The following is a 19,719-nucleotide window of genomic DNA, read 5'->3' as shown; positions in this document are numbered from 1 at the left end:
CCATTAGAAGTGTCCAGATTTGAACTGAGATGACCATGACTTTATCTCTCTCTCTGCCTCTCAATAATCAGTTACTGAATCTAGGCTGTCCCACACAAGGATGAGAACTCCCGGGGTGGGGCGGGGGGGTAGTAGTGCTCTGCAGTCAAGGAGTCAAGGTAATTGTTGAAAGGTCTGATATCCAAAGATCCAAGTCACCAGCATTGACAGCATCTAGAACTGACCCCTTCATTGTCAAGGACTTGTACAGCACATTACCCTGTCCCCGATCTTCTGCCCTTACTCTCCTGAGACACCTGCGTAGCACCCTCAAATATCCTCTTGGCGCTGGCAGTCAGCCAATGTGTTTACTCTTCAATCATTTTCTAGTCACTGTTTCATAAACTGAGTTTTCCTTCTAACTTGTGATGAATTTTTATGGTCCATCCACACATTCTCACTACTTCCCCTTTGGCCTATATATGGATTTATTTGTTGGATGGGTATCTATACTCAAAAATTCAGCCCATGGCAATGGAATGGGGTAAGCCTCATTGAAGTGGAATTGAATCTGGGACCCTGACCTCATTAATGTGCCTCTTAAACCAAGAAAATGACCGCATTTGCCTCACGAAACTAGGCTGCTCCAGTTGCCAGCAGAGAAGTGAGGACCAGTCAACCATCTACTATATTTATACATATAGCTTATAAAGTCCAGCAAATTTAGGCAACAATCCATTGGCTATCTACTGTAGTATAACGAAATCAATTCTTCATTATCAATTAATAGCAAAACAAATCAATAAGTTCTTAAGTGTGTTAACTTTGCCAACAAATTAGCATAATATGAAGTGCCAGCTAATCCTTCCACTCTGGTTTGCTTTATAAAATCAGAGGCAGCATTAAACACACACATGCACACACATGCACACACACGTGCATGCATAACCAGAAACTTACAATTATGTACCAGAAACTAAAATATCAAAAATTAGACACAATATTAGGATCTTGCTGATGTGCTCTATTAGAGCAAAAAAATAAATAAGGTAAAGAGGCAAAAGAAATAAGAAAAAAGAAGTTCATTAATTTAAAAAAATAATAAAAATAAACAAAGGATGGTCTGGACTGGAGACAAAAGAAAGAGGACAGGTCGCTGTTTTCTAGAAACATTCCAGAGATGCTAAGTGAGGTAGGAAGAAGGCATTTAACTTTAGTTGTGGACCTATTGATTACTGCTGATTTGGATCAATTTCTTTGAAATTGAAGCAAGAAAAATTATCATTTGCAAATTCTGTATTGAGACTCTCAAAGCCTAGAAAGCATCAGTATTTCTCCAGTAACTTGACTCCTTTTTCTCTAGGATCATATAAAATGCCAGCTGGGTCACAGTATATAAAAGGCTAAATGGAAGCTGTGAAAAAAAATCATTGTTGCCTAGGTGCTTTCATCATCCTTAGTATTTAGAATAAACAACTCCAAATATTTCCAACTATTTCTGATACCACACTTTTTAATATTGGGTTCCTGAGATACTGGAAATCCATTTGAACCAAACCACCTGTCTCTCTTAAGCAAAAGATATCAGCCTGGAAGTTATAAAATTAACATCCAAATGGCTATTGCTTGAAAAGGGAAATAAAATCTTACATGGTATCATTCCAGATATGCTGGAAGGGTCTAATCCCACAAGCTAAACATGTATGAGTTCTATTACTGCAGGTCCATGCACTATGATCTTATACCTGATAAAACTGTTAATCCCCTAGAGGACCACATCCCATCATGGTCGTCACTTTTTATACTACTGGATGAATTATTGCATGGCATCTAGAATAGAGGCCCCCCCTTAAGCAGTCAGCCGCCCAGTTCAGTGCACAATAAACCTCGGGAAACACTGTGACTAGTCTTGTTCTTACTCCTGGCTTTGCAATTGCATCCCAATATTTTAAATGCTTACTTCTGGTTTAGCTCCTCCATTACTGGGTGAACTTTCTGGAGTCAAGGATTTTTTTTGAAACTGAATTTTCCTGGCATTGTGCCTGGTTACAGCAAATTCTCAATGAATGCTTGCAGAAGGAAGAGGTAATAGAATTGACGAACATGCACACACACACACACAAAGAATTGACGAACACCTGCTGCTCCAGGCAACACACACACACACACACACACACACACGCACGCACACACGTGCGCTCACACAGACTTTTAGTACTTAGATAAGAAAATTGAGATTCAGCACTTTACTGACAGATGCAAGGACACTCAGCATGTTGGCAGCTCTGATTATAATGCACAGGCTTTTCATTTGAGGTCCAGCGTTCTTTCAAAGGCATAAACTCTTCTTGCCACTGCAATCTTTTTAATATCTGTTGAATTCTTTTGCTGTCTTCTTTCACATGGACCTGAGGGACACAAACAGCCTTACACTAAAATTATTCTACTCTACTCAAACACTTAATAACAGATCCATTCATACTCTGAAGCTAATATGAGCCATTACTGTGTCAAAATCATTCTCACTGAATTCTCAAGCATGGCAAAGTAAGAGTAGCTATGAAGCTGTCTCTGCTTTAAAACTAAAATCTCTGTAGGAACTCCAAAAAATTGTTACCTATCTAATAATAGGATAGTTGTTCCTCTCTACAAGGAAATCGGTAAAATATGCTTTCCTGCGGAGGAGCTCCGTGGCACAAGCTTACTAACAAGGGGATTAGACGCTTTGCAAACTTCTTTAGTGAAAGAACTGACTTTTTTCCTTTTTTTTTTTTTTAATGGGCATTTCTGTTTCCTAGCAACTGGAAAGTTCTACACTAATCTATAACCACCTTCTTATGGGAATAGATCAACTCAGGTGCTATTTATGGCACTTGAGCTTTGGGGGAAAAAAGGAGAAAGACAACCTGAAAAGAATTTATCATCTTGTTTTGATCCCGGGTGTTGGTTTAAATTATATGGTCCTGATTCAACTGTCTTAGGTTTGTAATTACAGCATCGAAACCAGAGTAGGGGAAGAAAACATCACTTCTTCCCTTTTAGGTTCTTTGGTTCATCTAATGATTAAATTGACATAGGACAGATTAACAGGAGCAATAGAAACTTAATTTTGTGCATAGGAGAGCTCATAAACATATGGGGCTCAAAAAAGTGACCAGAAGGAGCAGCTTTATGTCTTTTAGACAAACAATATATATATGAAGAATTGATGAAATAGAGGAGTTTGCACTTGGGTAGCAGATTAGTGAAGTAACAAGGTTTGTTTACTCAGGCTGCTCAGTACTGAATTCCTTGTGTCTGGTGATACAGATACCTCTTGACCTCCCTGTACAAGGAGTATGACTTTCACTCAGGAGATTTATTTCCTGCTTTCAGGGCGCAATGGAGGGTCAGAGTGTCCTTTGTACCCTGGCTGTTTCATAGGTAATTTTCATTTAAAATAATCAATATGGCAAATTGGTACATTTGGGGCCACCAACCCATGAACCTGAACAGATTACACAGGTGCTCTATAGTTATTAAAAAAGGAAGACTAGTGTATATTTTTAGAAATATTTTCCTATTTTGTTAAAGATTTTATTTATTTATTCATGAGAACACAGAGAGAGAGAGAGAGAGGCAGAGAGAGGCAGAGACACAGGCAGAGGGAGAAGCAGGCTCCATGCAGGGAGCCTGACTTGGGATTTGATCCCAGATCTCCAGGATCAAGCCCTGGGCTGAAGGCATCGCTAAACCGCTGAGCCAACGGGGCTGCCCCAAATATTTTCCTATTAAAAAAAATCCGAATTAGTGTGGTTACTTGTTTCAAAACCCACTCTGAATCTGGAAAGCGCCGCTGTAGTTGTGTACTTGGGAAACGTATCAGGCCATGGGAGGGATGACTCTTTCTCCCTCTCCACCCCTGTCACTAAAGAAATTTGGGGATGGAAAATCACAGCGATATGTCCCAACTTGCTTATTTATGCAAATCTGAAGGCAGAAGTCCTGGAAGTAGAATCTCAGGACCATCATTTGTCAAAATTCATCTCTCGTAAAGCCTGGCACTCTTGCCATATACCAAATCTCCTCAAAATATCTCACCAACAATAGAGCTCCAAATTTCCATCTGAAATTCATTCAGGATATGCAGTTCAAACTTGCACAAATTTAGGCATGACACAATGTGCTGGGGATGCAGTTTGAATCAGCAGCCTACAAATATTACATATGCATTTTAAGGGAATATAATATCAGCCCATGATTGATGATTTTGATAATACTAAAATACTTCTTTCTGGATTAAAGTTAGACTTATGGCCAATATTGTTTCTTTACTATCATCCTATTGCTGGGGAAGAAAAATCTTGTCTTCTCCCTTCTCGGTTCTTTGGCTGGTCTAATAATTAAATTGACATAAGTCAGATTAACAAAAGGAAAAAAAAACAAATTTAATTTTGTGCGCACAACAACTGCAGAGAGATGAGGCTTCTGGACAGTTGGTCAGTTGGGGCTCCCATGTCATCCTGAGCCAAGAAGAAGGGGGTAGGGGTCTGAGTCTTCAAAGAAGAGGAAGACAATTCACAGGAAGATGGGAAGAGCAAATGTGTGGCAAATAAATGTTTGCCATGTCATGCAGATAAGTCTTTCTGCTGTAAAAGTTATCCCTGACATTAGCTGTCTTCTGGGACAGGTTTTCTATGTAAATTCTTTGAGGGATTTAGGGAGAAGGGTAAAAAAACCCCTAAAAACCTCTTTCTGAGTATGTTAAACCATGATTGCGTTCAACTCGAAATAAACCACATGCCAACATGGCACATTCTGGGGTCATTTATTTTCCTCCCCCTCACAATCATCTTGGCGTATTTCTAATTTAGAAACTATTTTTAATTAGTAAATTAAGAATTTGGGATGCCTGGATGGCTCAGTGGTTGAGCATCTGCCTTCGGCTCAGGGCATGATCCCAGAATCCCAGGACTGAGTCCCACATTGGGCTCCCTGCATGGAGCCTGCTTCTCTTTCCTCTGCCTATGTCTCTGTGTCTCTCATGCATAAACTAAAATATTTTAAAAAGTAATAAATAAAAACTCAAGGAGCCCTAGTAGGCAAATGTATAGACCTAAACAGAGGTCTATAAGAAGAGTGTTACAGGGTAATACTTCAGCACACATCTGAGCACTTTGTTTGAGAACACTTTCTTTTACTGTGGCATCACACAAATTCCTATTTAAAGTATCATGAGTTTAAAATGTAAAATTAATTTAAAAAATAAACACTAAATAATTTAATAATTTTAAACGCAGTGAAAGAAGAAACTGTATTGTTTGCACTTAGATATACACAGAATGTATATTTTTATGTTTTTATTTTATTTTTTAAAAGATTTCTTTATTTATATGAGAGAGAGATCATGGGTAGGATGGAGCAGAAGAAGAGAGAACCTCAAGCAGAGTCTGCACAGAGCACAGAGCCTGACACCGGCTTGATCTCACAGCCCTGAGATCACGACCTGAGCCAAAACCAAGAGTCAGACACTTAACTGACTGTGCCACCCAGGTGTCCCTATTTTTATGATTTTAAAACTAACAATAAGGATACCTTAGTGTCTCAGTAGGTTGAGTGTCTGACTCTTGGTTTCAACTCAGGTCATGATCTCAGGGTCCTAGAATCAAGTTCCACACCCAGCTCCATGCTCAGCAGGTGCTTGAATATTCTCTTCCTCAGCCCCTCCATTCTCTCCCTCTCTCAAATAAATAAATAAATAAATAAATAAATAAATAACTCATTTTTAAAAACTAAGAATAATACAGATTTAGATGTACACCAAATGCATATTTTTATGATTTCAAAACTAGTAATCTAATACTTGGTCCATCACTACTGAATGTATAAGGGTTTTAAAGATGCTTTATATGCAATAATTTCATGAGAAACAAATTTTGATGGAATCTCACTAACATAGGCAAATATATCAGAGAGGATTTAATAGTACCCACTGCCTAATTCAATCTATTTTACTAACTTGCTGTTATGGTCAATGATATAATCCATTTTAATTAAATCTCAGTTAATCTTTACCTATTATGTGAAGGATATGTGTGATCCAGACTGTATTCAGATATATTAGATAAGATCTCACTAATTATTAAATCAGAATCTAAATCTCTGAAACTAATTTTTAAAACCTACCATCTGCCAATCATGTATTCATGCCTTCATTTGTTCCCTTTAATGTGGACTGAGCACCACAGAAAGTATATCCTTATTGGGAATGCAGAAATACACTAGACATGAGGGCTTACAATATGAGGGATGTGATGTCTATGTAGGTAGGTATTTGATAACATGTGTGAGAAATGTTATAAAAGTGGCATAAACAAATGCTTTAGGAGCTCCAGGAAGGAGCAGTCTAGCAGTAGGTTAACAAGCAAGTCTACATTCTGTTGCAAGGCTGGCTGTTAAGAGGGATTCATAATTGTAGTCACAGTGGCCTCCTGTGGTCATAAGGTATTTCTACAAAGTGATATCCTTCAGTTACCCTCAAAAAAAGTCTTAAGAGCTTATACACATACATTTGTACTTAACGCTGGGACATGAAAAGGGACTGAGGAAGTAGCTCAGAATAGCCCTCTTCCTTATCGCTTCTCTTAACCTAGAATGTTTGCTTTCAAAGATTTAGGAAATGCAACTGAGGAGAGTAGGAAAAACTGACCATGGGGGCACTTGGGTGGCAGATGCTCCGTGGTTGAGCATCTGCCTTTGGCTCGGGGCATGATCCCAGGGTTCTAGGATCAAGTCCCACATCAGGCTCCCTACAGGGAGCTTCCTTCTCCCTCTGCCTATGTCTCTGCCTCTCTCTCCGTGAAAACCAAAAGCCAAAAACCAAACACAAAAACTGACCATGGGTGGTTCTTTTCAAGACAAGCCAATTCTTTCTGGGTGCACATTCTTATTTCAGCACATTATGATTATTCTTTCCATTGTGATTTTTTCATTTTATTTCCTTAAGTCAATTGATTCTATAATAATATTTTATAAAAGAATACATGGCAGACAGTTTCAGGAAAATTATCAGTCCCAATTATTTTAAAATCAGCAAATGAATAAGAAGTTTGGACAGGGCAAGAAAACAAAATTATTCAAAACTCAAGAGACAATATTTGTCTTTCAAAAGTCCTCTGATGGAAAGGCCCTATTCAAAATGAATCTACCAGGGTATCGTTTAAAAGAAACAACATCTCAAGCTATAGCCAATCCTGTCATATCAGAAAATAAAGTCAGTAATCATTGGCATTTATCTTCGTATATTTCCATGGGAAAGGAAAGAAAGTGGATGAGAAAAAAGTAAATGTCTCTGTAAATGATGACAATATCCTTATACTGGCAAATTATTTCAAAGTACAAGTAAACAAAAAGATATGTCGTTTTATTTTGAGTCAAACAGGTAATTTGTTGTTAAAGTTTGATGTCCACTGTTTAAAAAGAAAAATCACACTGTCCTCCACGTTAGAAGTTTTTAAATAAACGGCTCATATTGGAAATATCCAGGCATATTTCTTCTATTAACATGTATAATTTAGATTTTCTAAACTCAAATTTATTTTTTTCTGTTGTGAGATAGAATATTATCTAGAGGACATATTACTCAAAAGTATTCAAATGTCAGGTATGTAGTTCCTGATCAAAAAGACCTCACATTTTGTTATTTTTATATAAGCAAGCATTTCCCACCCCAACTCAGTACAGATTATACAATATGGCAAAATTGGTTATTTAATGAGTCACAACACAGTAGGATAATGTAATGTGGCCAATAAAATGACAAACAGAATTAACTATTAAGTGCCTGATAGGTGCTTCTGCTTCATGGGGCAAAACAATCTATATGGATGTCTTTCCACTCAGTAAACGGGGGAACAAATATTCTCTAAGCTTTCACAGTATATAGATATTCACAAGATAACCTCCCGGCCAGGAGCCTCCCTTTCCTAGAGGTAGCCACATATTCTTTGGGTAGCTTATCATCTCATTCCCTTCAGAAGCAATAGAAAACCCACAACACTGGTGTCCTCTTTAGTTTGAGAAACTGTCTCATGACAAAAGTTTAGAAGAAATTCCATTGCGAATAGGACCACAAACTTCGATTTTCCCTATCGAAAATGGAAATTATTTCCACTTATGGGCGTGATAAGGAGCAAGTTACATCTGTAAACTCCTGGCATCAAAGATTCACCTGCAAAATTTGGTAACTCATCATTCTCACTATGATGACATCATTGGCCTTGAATTTTCACATTTAAAATATCGAGTCAGTCGTGTGGCCTTCTATTCATAGGAAAAAGTATCCGAAATGTTTACCCCATGTAGGTGAATTAATCACGGTCACAATCAATGCCCAGTGAAGCCCAGATGCAAAGAGAAAACAACGCAGCGCCCGTGAGCTAGGGAGTGGGAGCAGAGCATCTTCTTTCCTTTCCCATAAACTGTGAACCTCAGGGACTCTGACCAACTATTGTAAAATACTATGTTCCCTATAGGCCTATATTTTCTTGAAGACAAAAGTTGTTTTGTGATGAGTTTAAATACTTGTGCACATCCCAAAGTCCGGTGATTGGGCCATAGAAGAAACAAAAAATAATCCTCACATATTAGAGCGTATGACCTGCTCACCAGGGACTTAACATACTATTGTCTCAAGACTAAGTTTGCAACTGTTAAGCAGTCAGTTGATGACTGCAAATGAAAAGCTCTTGAGACTCTGATTACATTTTCTGAGCTGAGCCACAGCCCTGACACGCTGGCAGCTGGTGCTTCTCTCGGGCACCCAGGCTGGTGTGAATAGAAAGTGACAGCAGTGTGCTACATGTCACATTTGAATGAACAGCTACCATGACAGGAAGACTTTTCTTGTCAACATGATAAGTGTGGCTCTGTGAGAGCCCACATTCCATGTTATTTCTCCCTGGAGGGAAGCTGGTACCTGATAAGTAGACTTCATTCCATGAGGTCAACATTTATGTAGGAAGTATCTGCCATTGCCAGGCGCTGGGGTTATCCTGTGGGACCGCGTGCCTGCTCTCAGAGAGCTTTCATTCTCTGGGACAGACAGGGGAGGAGGGGTCAGATAGGGAATCAGGTCCATAAGTAAGAGCATCTGGAATCCTGGGATGAGCTTTGAGGGAAGCAGACACTGCAGGGCAAGGGAGACAGAAGGACTGGAATCTCTTGAACACAGAGGTCAGGAGAAGGTGGCTTAGATGAGGAAGGTAGAGCTGCCGTGGGAAGGTCAAGGAAAGGAACATCCCAAGAGGGAAAATAGCAGGGCCAGGTCATCGTGATAGCAAATCTTGGCGAGCCCATGGGCTGAGACAGGCTTTGACAGCTCTATCTGCACAATGTACATGACACATTATGTGACTTCATAGACATAACACGTATGTGATAATACTCAACTATGGATACACATTACATATGATACGATAGGTAATTATATTCACATCATACATATAAGCAAAAGGACTGTCCCCAAATACATCAATCTGCAAAACAGTGGCTTCTAATAGGTTCTAAAGCAATGTCGAGTATTAAGAAAACGTGTAAGTATTTGGAAATATATTTAGTTCTTAACTATTTGTTATGCCTCCTTTTTGTTCATCCCACACCCTTCAGGAGCTGACTTTTCCTAGGAAAAATGCTAGAGTGGAGTTCCCCCTGGCCCACACCTCCATTCCATCCCCATGCTCACAGAAAATGAAAATATATCCCAGAAGATCTGGAGAGGAAGTGCCAAGAAAACTCAATCTAGTCCATTTTTATATCTAATGTCACCTACAGGGAGCCTAGTTATGCCGCCACCCTTACTGGCGGACACCATGACCTGTTGTACGCTCTTACTCCATTTATGCTGATGACGAAATTCCAAGTGGTCTGTGAATCATCTGCTATTTCCTACACATCTATTTTAGACTTGCCAAGGGAGAAGCAGTTCTGAAATATGTTGTTCTAGCGCTGCTTTTTTCCAAATGACATATGCCACATAATCTCCCATACCGCCACAGGAAATCCTGGACACTTTTTTTTAATTGCACAGCATCCACTGCCACTGATGCAGTCACCAGAGGATTATTTGGCAAGAGGGTATTACTCTAGCCAGGAGCAAGCAACACGGCATGCCAGCAACTAAAACTTGGTGGTATTTTGAGAATGTTGGGGTGGGGGGGAGCGCTTTATCCAGCATGTGATGTCTGATTGATGCTTTGTGGCAAGATCAAGACCTCCCCGTGTCCTCTGCTTCAACAGCTCATAGTTAGGCCACTTCAAATGCCCTGGGCTTTCAGGCCAGGCTGCTAGAATTTCAAGAGACCATGTTTCATTTGCAAGGTAGAGTTTCGAGCTCAGCCCATTATTTGTAGACATTTGTTTTGTTCATGGCAAATTATACTCACAGACTGAGATTATTTTTGCCACCAATTTAACACTGGTTCACTGGGGGAATTATGACTTATAATAATATTTCACAAGCCAATAGCACACAGAGTAAGGTCTCCTTAAAAGCCAATAAAGTAATAGCATCCTCCAAATCGATGATAGCTTCAGCATACTGCTGTTCCAGGCAAAGAGGAGCTGAAAGAAATAAAATCCAAATTTAGTTGAGGTGTACCTTCCTGGGAGTCGGTTCTCTGAAGAGGTGGCTTTGCCAACCAAGAGCGGACGACCAGCTGCCATGGCAGAACAGAGGGCCGAGGCGCCAGCGCGGGTGCTATCCATGGTGCTGGTGTTGGCAGGCAGATGATCTCCTTCATGGGGCATGGTTTTCACTGCTGCCAGCAAGGGGCTAATGCCCCAAGGTCTTCGAAGTGCTTTTTATATCAGCAAAGAGTGGTCTGGCCCAGACTGAACACTCTTGGTAAATCATCACAAATTCTCGGGATTTAAGCTCTAAATGTCTGTCACTTCGTCGTCACTCCTTCATATGTTCCTCTGGATGAGGATGAGCACCCAGTGGCACAATTTTGACCACGTCATCCTGACACAGCCTTCTCAGTGCAAATGAACTCAGCCCTAGATCAAAACAGTGTTACTTAAGCTATAAAACAAGAGAATTTGAAACCATAACAAAGTAACGCACCACAGCAATGTTATTCGACAAGTGAGTTTGAAAAAAGGAAAGTGTTAAGGAATGCATCGTGTCATTACTTGTCACATGATTCATTAATTTACCTTTTTTTCCCTAAGGTAATGGGATTTTAAGTCAAAAAATGTTGCTTTGAGCCCAACTGAGCCTTTTTTAAACGTTAGCTAGTTTTGCTTGCATGTGTGAGTGTGCATATATGTAGGTGTGTGTAACAAAGGAACAGGAGAAGGGTGGAGCCTACTACCCCCTAGACGACATATGCTACAGATGCTACAGACCATAAACTAGTGTCACGTGCCACTGAGGCTTCATATTGAACACGTAAAGATAACCAGTGGACAAAAATGATTGCCTGGGCTCTTACTGATTCTGTGTGAGACCTGGTATTTCACAACGATAGCACCAAAACAGAATCATCTGGGATCATTGGACATGTGCATATACTTTCTTCATCATTACTTCTATTTCTAGAGTCTAGACACTCTTAGTTCTATCTGTTTAGCTACTGCAGCATCTTTATTCCAGGCCAGCTCCCTCATAGGCTAGGAGCGTGGAGGACCTGCTCACATTGGCATATACTTGCACCTAAATTAGGATCTTTTATGCAGATACCACGTATTTTCCCAGATGCAGGTGCAAGTGCAGGTTTAGGTCTCTTGTGTAATTAACACGACCCAGGCAGAGTTGGTGTAGTATTGAGGGGTGTAAGCATGATATGGACAATGACGAGTCCCTCATCAGTGCTGTCACTCAAGACTTGGCCACTTAGCTTTTCTAGTGGGACCACAGGAATGTTCTTTTTGGAGAGGTGGCATGATGATAGCGGTGTTAGGGAAGTAAAAATCACTACATCTAAGTTTTAGGGCAAATGTATGATTTTTTATCCTTAGGATAGAAATCGAGAAATAGAAAATATTAAGTAAGTGATTAGAAATATTTTTAAGTCTCTTGATACATATTTTTTTTCTTTAGAAAGCATTTCCACTAATTTTGCCTTTTATATTAAAGAATAGTACTCCTTTGTGATGTTGATTACACTGAGTATTAACTTTAATTCATCTTGACTTATTTGATGGGAGTAAATAATTTTCATTTAGTTTACATGCTACAGTTTCATTACTAATGTATATGAATATTTATCATTTTTATTTGTTTAATGTCATTTACATTTTTCTTTCATAAATCGTTAAGTTCGGGTCCATTCCTTTTACTGTGGTGTTGGTAAAAATATGTTTATAAGAGACTCTTAAAAATAAATCCTTTTTTGATCATTTTTAATAAAAATATTTTCCTCATTTGTCATTTGCTTATGATATTACTGAACCATGATTGTTTTCACATTTTTATATGGTCAAATACATTATGCTTTTTCCTTATATTTTTGTAATATATTTGTTTTACACATTTACATGTTGAAGTGATGATAAACTTTACAATAAAATTTGGAAAGCTCTATAAAAAAGAAAAGAATGCGTTTATAAAACATAAGAGCAAGTCATATAAATGTGATAGATATCAGATTGGATGAGATATTGATGAAAAATATCTCAAGAGAAGAGAGAAAATAGGGTGAAATAAATCCTCAACAAGGGACAAGCAAGGGGGAGGAACCATTTTATTTTTTTAAAAAAAGATTTTATTTATTTATTCATGAGAGACAGAGAGAGGGGCAGAGATACAGGCAGAGGGAGAAGCAGGCTTCTGAAGGAGCCCACTGCAGGACTCGATCCCGGGACCCCAGGATCATGATCTGAGCCAAAGGCTGAAGATGCCCAACCACTGAGCCACCCGTACATCCAGAGGAACCATTTTAGAAGAACAGAAAAGAGCATTCCGATTGAGGGGAAGAGATAAAGTCAGCAAGTGAGAAAGCAAAATTCTTGGGAAGAGTGCATTCAAGAAGGAGAGAGTCATTAAGAGTGTCATGTAATGCAGAGCTGCCAAGAAAAACAAAGATTGAGGAAAAGGCACTTGAATTGATCTGCTATTTGTAAAACCCTCAGCTGCCACTCCAACCCTCCAGTACTTTCATGATAAGCCCCAGCTAATGACTCAAACTATCATCTGCAAAGCGACAGAGGTATGTGGAGAATCCCATTTAATGCAGTTAAGAAACTGACATTTATCACTCCATTCCCTGCAATGCAGAATTTGCTAAAATAAAATATCCTGACACAGGGAAGATTGTGGAGATATGAACGCTGGCTATGAACATTCAAAATGTGACATTTGTTCAAGAAGTTGTCATAACATTTTATAGATCTCTACTTTTAAAAATGCAATTTCAAGAAGCATTCTCCCAGAATAAGGACATCTCCTACAACAGCATCAATTGTAAAGTACAATTTCTATTTGGGGAAACAATGTGGATATCCACCTGGGGAAAAGAATCAACCTGTGCTTTCCTTGCTGAACTGTGCATGTACCCATGCCTCCCCCAACATGCCACCCACTCCTGCATGACCTCCCCGATGGCCACAAGGCACTGTCTTATATTTTGCCTAATTTTACACATCCACCTTCTGCAAAACAACCAACCACCATTACAATTCTTTATGTCCTCAACCCCTTACACGCCTTTGAAATCCAACTTATGTCTCTGATCCTCTACACAACTATTCTTTATGGTTTTCTTAACTTTTTTTTGTTTTTGTTTTTTTGTTTCACAAAACTCAAAGAATTCTATTTTTCCTTATGTAACATTATCCTCTGTAGCACTTAACCCACAAACAATTTCCTGTCTTGGCTTCTAGGACATGAAAGTTTTCTTGTCCTCTTCTGTGACTGCGCTTTCTTTTTATATTTTAATGGATCCAAACCCATTTCCATCTCCTTATACTGCCAATCTTTTCCAAGGTTATGAATTTTACCACCTTTCTCTCTCTCTCCATACATTCCACCCTCACCCAATTGGCCATCTCACATACTACAAAGATTTAATTCATAGTTCTGTTATCATGTACATGTTAGTTTTTAGGAAAAAGCTACCAGAAAAGATGGCCAAATATGTGTTGAAAATTTGCCTCAAGGGGCATTTGCTTCTCAGTGTAGTCATTCTAAGTTTAGCAACTGGCTTGTTGTGTTATGCATTTCTTATCCTCATTTTTATCCATTTCCTAGAGATAAGTACAACCCAAGAAAGAAACCTTCCTTGTGGATCCGTGATATTTTTGACTGCTGAGTGACGAGCAATGCCATCATGTCCCCCAAGAGAACAAAACAACGACCAGGAGGTAGCTATGAGAGCCAAGGGAAAAGACGTTAAGTGATTTTTAAGAGAAACATCAAGATCTCAGAGTAGATGAAACATATTTCTCTGTTTTACAGTGATTTTTCTCTAAATATCAAGACTAGTCATTAGCATCAGAATATTTTCTTCCTGCCAGAGGGCACTGGCGTGATACTGACAAATCCTCAGGATCCAATCTCCTAACTCAGGGTTTCCTACCGGTCACCTGGTGGGTATTCATCATTATAATACTTCCTTGTGCTAGATCTATTCCCATTCACAGCTTTATGTTAATTTAGTCACATTCGGATTTGAGATGCTCTTATAAGAAAAGACATCTGACCTTTTATTGACATCTAGAAAACTACCTGGTTCTAGTATCAGCACACTGAATGATCCCTTCTCAGATGGGATACCTGGATAGATATTTATGAAAATCGCCCGCATGACCCATTTTGTGTTGATTTTATTCATCCAATGTTACATATTTTCACTTTACCCTGAAAGCTCTTGTCCATTTTCAAAGACTCTGTGTAGATCACTCCTACCTATCTTTTGAGCTCCAGACTATCTGTGTAGATGACTTTTGACACATTTCCACCATGTTGCCAAAAGCAACCACTTAAACTAAGGCACATTCAAAGTCAACGTCACTGCCATATCTGTGCCTTCCATCCCTTCCTCCCAGAAACTAATCATCCGTAGTTGCTTCTTGGATTTCCTTTATGGAACATTGTTCTCTCAACATCTCACCATGCTTTGAAACATCACTATTGCCTTTGGTTCCCCATCTCCTGTTTATATCTACCCTGAACATATTTCTAATCCTATGATACCCATCTTGGTTCAAGTCCTCGATACTTGCACAGAATAGTGCAGCAACCCTCCTTTGCTGGACCCCAGCTTCTAATTTCAGTTGAATCAATCTTTCTAATACACTAGCACCAGCAGAATGCTCCTAACTCAGGGTTCTATCTGCGTTGCATTCCTGGCACTAAAGTCTTTATTGGCTTCCACTGGACTTACTAAAACCTAAAGTAAGATGGAGAGAATAACTAAAACATAAATGCAATCAGACAAAGCCAGATTTGAATCCTAAATATACCACCTTTTAGATTTATGACTGGCATGAATTCCTTCATTTGTAATATGGGTGTAATAATATTCCTTACTCAGTGTTTAGTATCATACATGGCAAATATTAACCTATTATTATTATTATTATACGACTTATTTCTCAGAATATTGAAAACACCTGGTGATTTGACTCCAGATAAAGTTTTTTTTTTTTTTTTTTTTTTTTATGATAGTCACATACAGAGAGAGAGAGAGGCAGAGACACAGGCAGAGGGAGAAGCAGGCTCCATGCACCGGGAGCCCGACATGGGATTCGATCCCGGGTCTCCAGGATCGCGCCCTGGGCCAAAGGCAGGTGCCAAACCACTGCGCCACCCAGGGATCCCCAGATAAAGTTTTTAATTTGAGTACCTTCACTCTGTCTTTTAAGCAAACCAATTCCCAAATAGGTTCTCAATAAGCATCCACTTTCTCGTTTCCATTATTTTCTTGCTATTCTATTTTCCTAATACAGACTCTGGGTGTCTACTTATTAAATTGTATCCATTCTTTCAAATTCAGATGCATTGCCATTATCTTTAAGAATACAACTTCCCCCTTTATCTTGGTAAGAATAAAATTGATAATATTGATACCATAATCAATATTAATTTAACTATTACAGTCTGCCATACTATGCCTTAAGAGCTTTACACATATTTCGAGGTAATCTCCGTCTCTTGGATCTTCATAGCATTTTGACCACTCTAATTCATCTTACGTACAGTGGGTAAAATTATATTTCTAAATTACTGTTCAGATCGTGTCATCTTCCTGCTCTAAATCTTTTCCTGGATCCTATTATCCCCCCCAAAAATAGCACTCGAATTCCTCGGCTGCTGATTCAACCCACTACTACTCACTGATCCAATTGTCCTCTGGTCTCCTGGATATACACACGGGCACTTCTCTCAAATTCAGCCATGTGCTACCCTGCATATACTTCTTGCTTTCCCGATGCTGCGTCCCTGCCATGCTGCCTCCCCTACCCAGACACTCTTCCCACTCTACCACCCTGCCTTCCTGTCTTTAGAAACTACTTCAAGTCCTGCCCCCTGAAACCGTCTTTAGTAGCAACAATTTTGAATGATCTCACTCACTGAATATGCAAGTACTGTCTGCATCTCTCATTTGGAAACTAACAATACAAGAAGTTTTTAGTGTGGGTTTTTTGTTTTTTGTTTTTTGGGTTTTTTTTGGGGGGCGGTATTTGTTTCTTACTTACTGGAAATAACTCAAAAGCTATTCAAAGACAAAGAACATGTTTTATGCTTCATTGTCTAATGCAGACACTATTTTAGGTCTGATGAAATGGCACATCATTTCCTCTTTAGGTTGCCTTTCCTTGTTGCCTTTCTCTTCTCAGATAAGCAAAGAGCTGGAAGATCCCAGGGAAAGAGAACATGGTATTGACCAGAAGAGCCACAGCTTTGAGCCACAAAGAAGACTGCTTGGAATCCTACACTAGACAACAATCTTGAAAGCCAAGCTTTGTTGAAAGGAAGCTACACATTCATCCATAGGCCACTCAATGGACCAAGAGGCAGGCTTGGCTAACTTAATCTTTGACCTGAGGAAGGGAAAACCTCAACCAGACTTGAGGAAGACATAGAAAGTGTATATCTTCAGGTTTGGGGTGATTGAGAAAGGGCTGACTGGAGACTCATCAAAAAAAGTAGGGCTGAGACACGGACATCCGGTCCTTTCCTCTCCAGCTGCAGTCCCAGAATTGGGGCAAGGGTGTGAGCCAGTTGCTATGGGTTTGTTATGTGCCACCCAGTACCTTCACAGAGCTCAAGTCTGCACCGTTGGCAGGCTTTGCTCCTCAATGCGTCAGCTGTGTCAACGCTAAGTGGGGGCTAAAGTCCTTGGAAGGCAGGCTCACTCGTTTCTTCACAGGGTGGTGCTGGGGCGGGACCAGGTGGGGGAGACAGCAGAGGCCCCTCACACATTTCTCTCTAACTCCATATGGATGAATTCATGTTAGCTGGACTTCTTATGTTGTGGCTCATTTATGAAAGTGGGGGAGAAAGAGAGAGAGAGAGAAAGAGAGAGAGAGAACATGAAAAGTCTGATCAGCTAATCAGACAGGTGTAACTAAGGATGACCCAACCTGCACGGAATGGAAGAAAGTTAAACCCACTGTGGAAGGAGTGTCAAAAAATCTACAGATAGGTGTGGAAAGCACCACAGCACCTATTGCAGTTTCTTTTCTTTTTTTTAAGATTTGATTTATTTATTCATGAGAGACAAAGAGAGAGAGAGAAAGAGAGGCAGAGACACAGGCAGAGGGAGAGGTAGGGTCCACAGAGGGAGCCCAATGGGGGACTCGATCCCAGAACCCCGGGATCATGCCCTGAGCCAAAGGCAGGTGATCAACCATTGAGCCACCCAGGCATCCCTGTATTGTAGTTTCAAGGAAATCTGAAAACAGAGGAAGACTACCGACCACTGCACATTTAGGAATCTTGCAGCGCCACTGTGCCAGGCACACCTTGCACCAGCATAGATGGATGGAACGGTGTTTCCCTTGTGAGAGCGCAGCCCGGCTGGACAGAGAAAACGCATTGATCCCCTGTGGAGCAGGAAGGATCCCGAAGTTCCAAAAAGCCTCTCAATTGATACACCGAGTAGCGGTGGAGAGGGGAAGACAAACAAGAAGGAAACGTGTTCAGGCTTGACTTCAGGACAGAGATCAAATGAGAGCTGAAATCGCATGTCATCCCCTCCAAGAGGTAAGATGCGCTGGGACAGCAGGAGAGGAAGGGCCGTGTCCTGACCGAGTCACCGTCTTTGTCACAGGATGCCAGCGGAGCTCAGGAGCAGTGTGGGGAGGGCTGCTTGGTGGAGCCCGACAGCACCCACCCCCAAGCCCACAAGAAGCCCCTACCTCGAGGGCCGTGAGCGCACACTACCGCTTTCTCATCAGGAGGACTCCCTTAGGGGGAGAAGGTGGAAAAGGCTGAAAGACTGAGCATTAACTAAGGAGCCACCGTATCTATCTGACATCATCTCTGAAAGGAAATGTGTCTTAGAATAGCTGGAAATCACTTCTGGAAAGGCACCTGTTAAAATGGGAAGAGACAGCGAGGTGCTCTTCATTTCTCTAGTACCCAGTGGGGGGCTTAGATTGGAGGCCTTACAGGAGAGACTGATTATATGTAGGATATGAAAAGTTATACTCTATTTCCTTTGTGCATATAAGTTAATGTAAGTAGATTTTTGACAGTGGCGTGAACATACCCACATTACAACATGCTGTGAGTGCCTTGCATATAGAACGGATTCAATAAATATGTATTAAGTTGGGCCTTAAAGGATTTTGCAAATGCAGAGAATTCCAAAGAGCACTTCAACAGCGAACACACATTACAAGCAATCAACCCCAGGGTGTGCTTAGGAAGGTCGGCGGGTGAGTCTTCTGGCCCCGCAGCCGTCACTCATCTCCCAAGGGGCTACCTGGCGTGCGACTGGGTGCCTGGCACGCTAGAGCACTTACACGGTGATACAGCAGGGTGGCCGGGGGTGACTCTCCTGCTCACCTCTTGGGCTCAGGACACACACGGTGCTGCCCCTGCTGCTGCTGACAGTTTTGTCCCCCGGCTTCTGCACACCAACCCTGCTACAGGGCGGTCGCCTCTGGCTTCTGTCCCCCTGCTCACTTAGTCACTTAGTGACGTGGGCCTCCAGCTATGAACACCAGGCGGAGAGACTCCAGCTACCCGACTTCTGAATAACGAATGCTGATCTTTCATCTTATAAAGGGAAGGCTTGAACTTCCTGATGAAGGAGTGTGATGAAGAACAATCAGCTTGCCACCACCTTTGAGATCATGAGACGGGCCTTGTGTCTCAAAGTAGGAAAACACCCTTGGCACTTTGACACCTGAGAGAGAGGTCCAGCTGTGGGGGGGGGGGGGCGGGGGAGTGGGGGAGTCCACCTGTAAACACTGAGATAGCCACTTACTGGGCATCTGTGATTTCCTCTCCTCTCTGGGTATCTAGTTATCCCTTCTAGATCGCACATGTCTCACCCCCTTTATTTATTTATTTACTTTCACCCCCTTTAAATAATACTGTTAATTTACTGTTAATTTTTGGGAAAATGGAGCCATATCGGCCGGTGAAAGGAATGAGGCCACAGAGGCTGGTGCAGGTTGAAAACCAGGAAGATGACAGGTCAGACCCGGGATGCTTTTCCTACTTCTGCTTCCTGCCAGCGGCCTCAGATGACAGTGGGCAGAGGGCAGCATCTGCTCGGGACGCAGGCAGGTGCGAGGGTAAGC

The sequence above is a fragment of the Canis lupus genome, chromosome 1 (genome assembly GCF_048164855.1).
Source record: "Canis lupus baileyi chromosome 1, mCanLup2.hap1, whole genome shotgun sequence".
In the NCBI taxonomy this organism is placed as follows: Eukaryota; Metazoa; Chordata; class Mammalia; order Carnivora; family Canidae; genus Canis; species Canis lupus.
Note: the sequence above shows the minus strand (reverse complement) of the source record.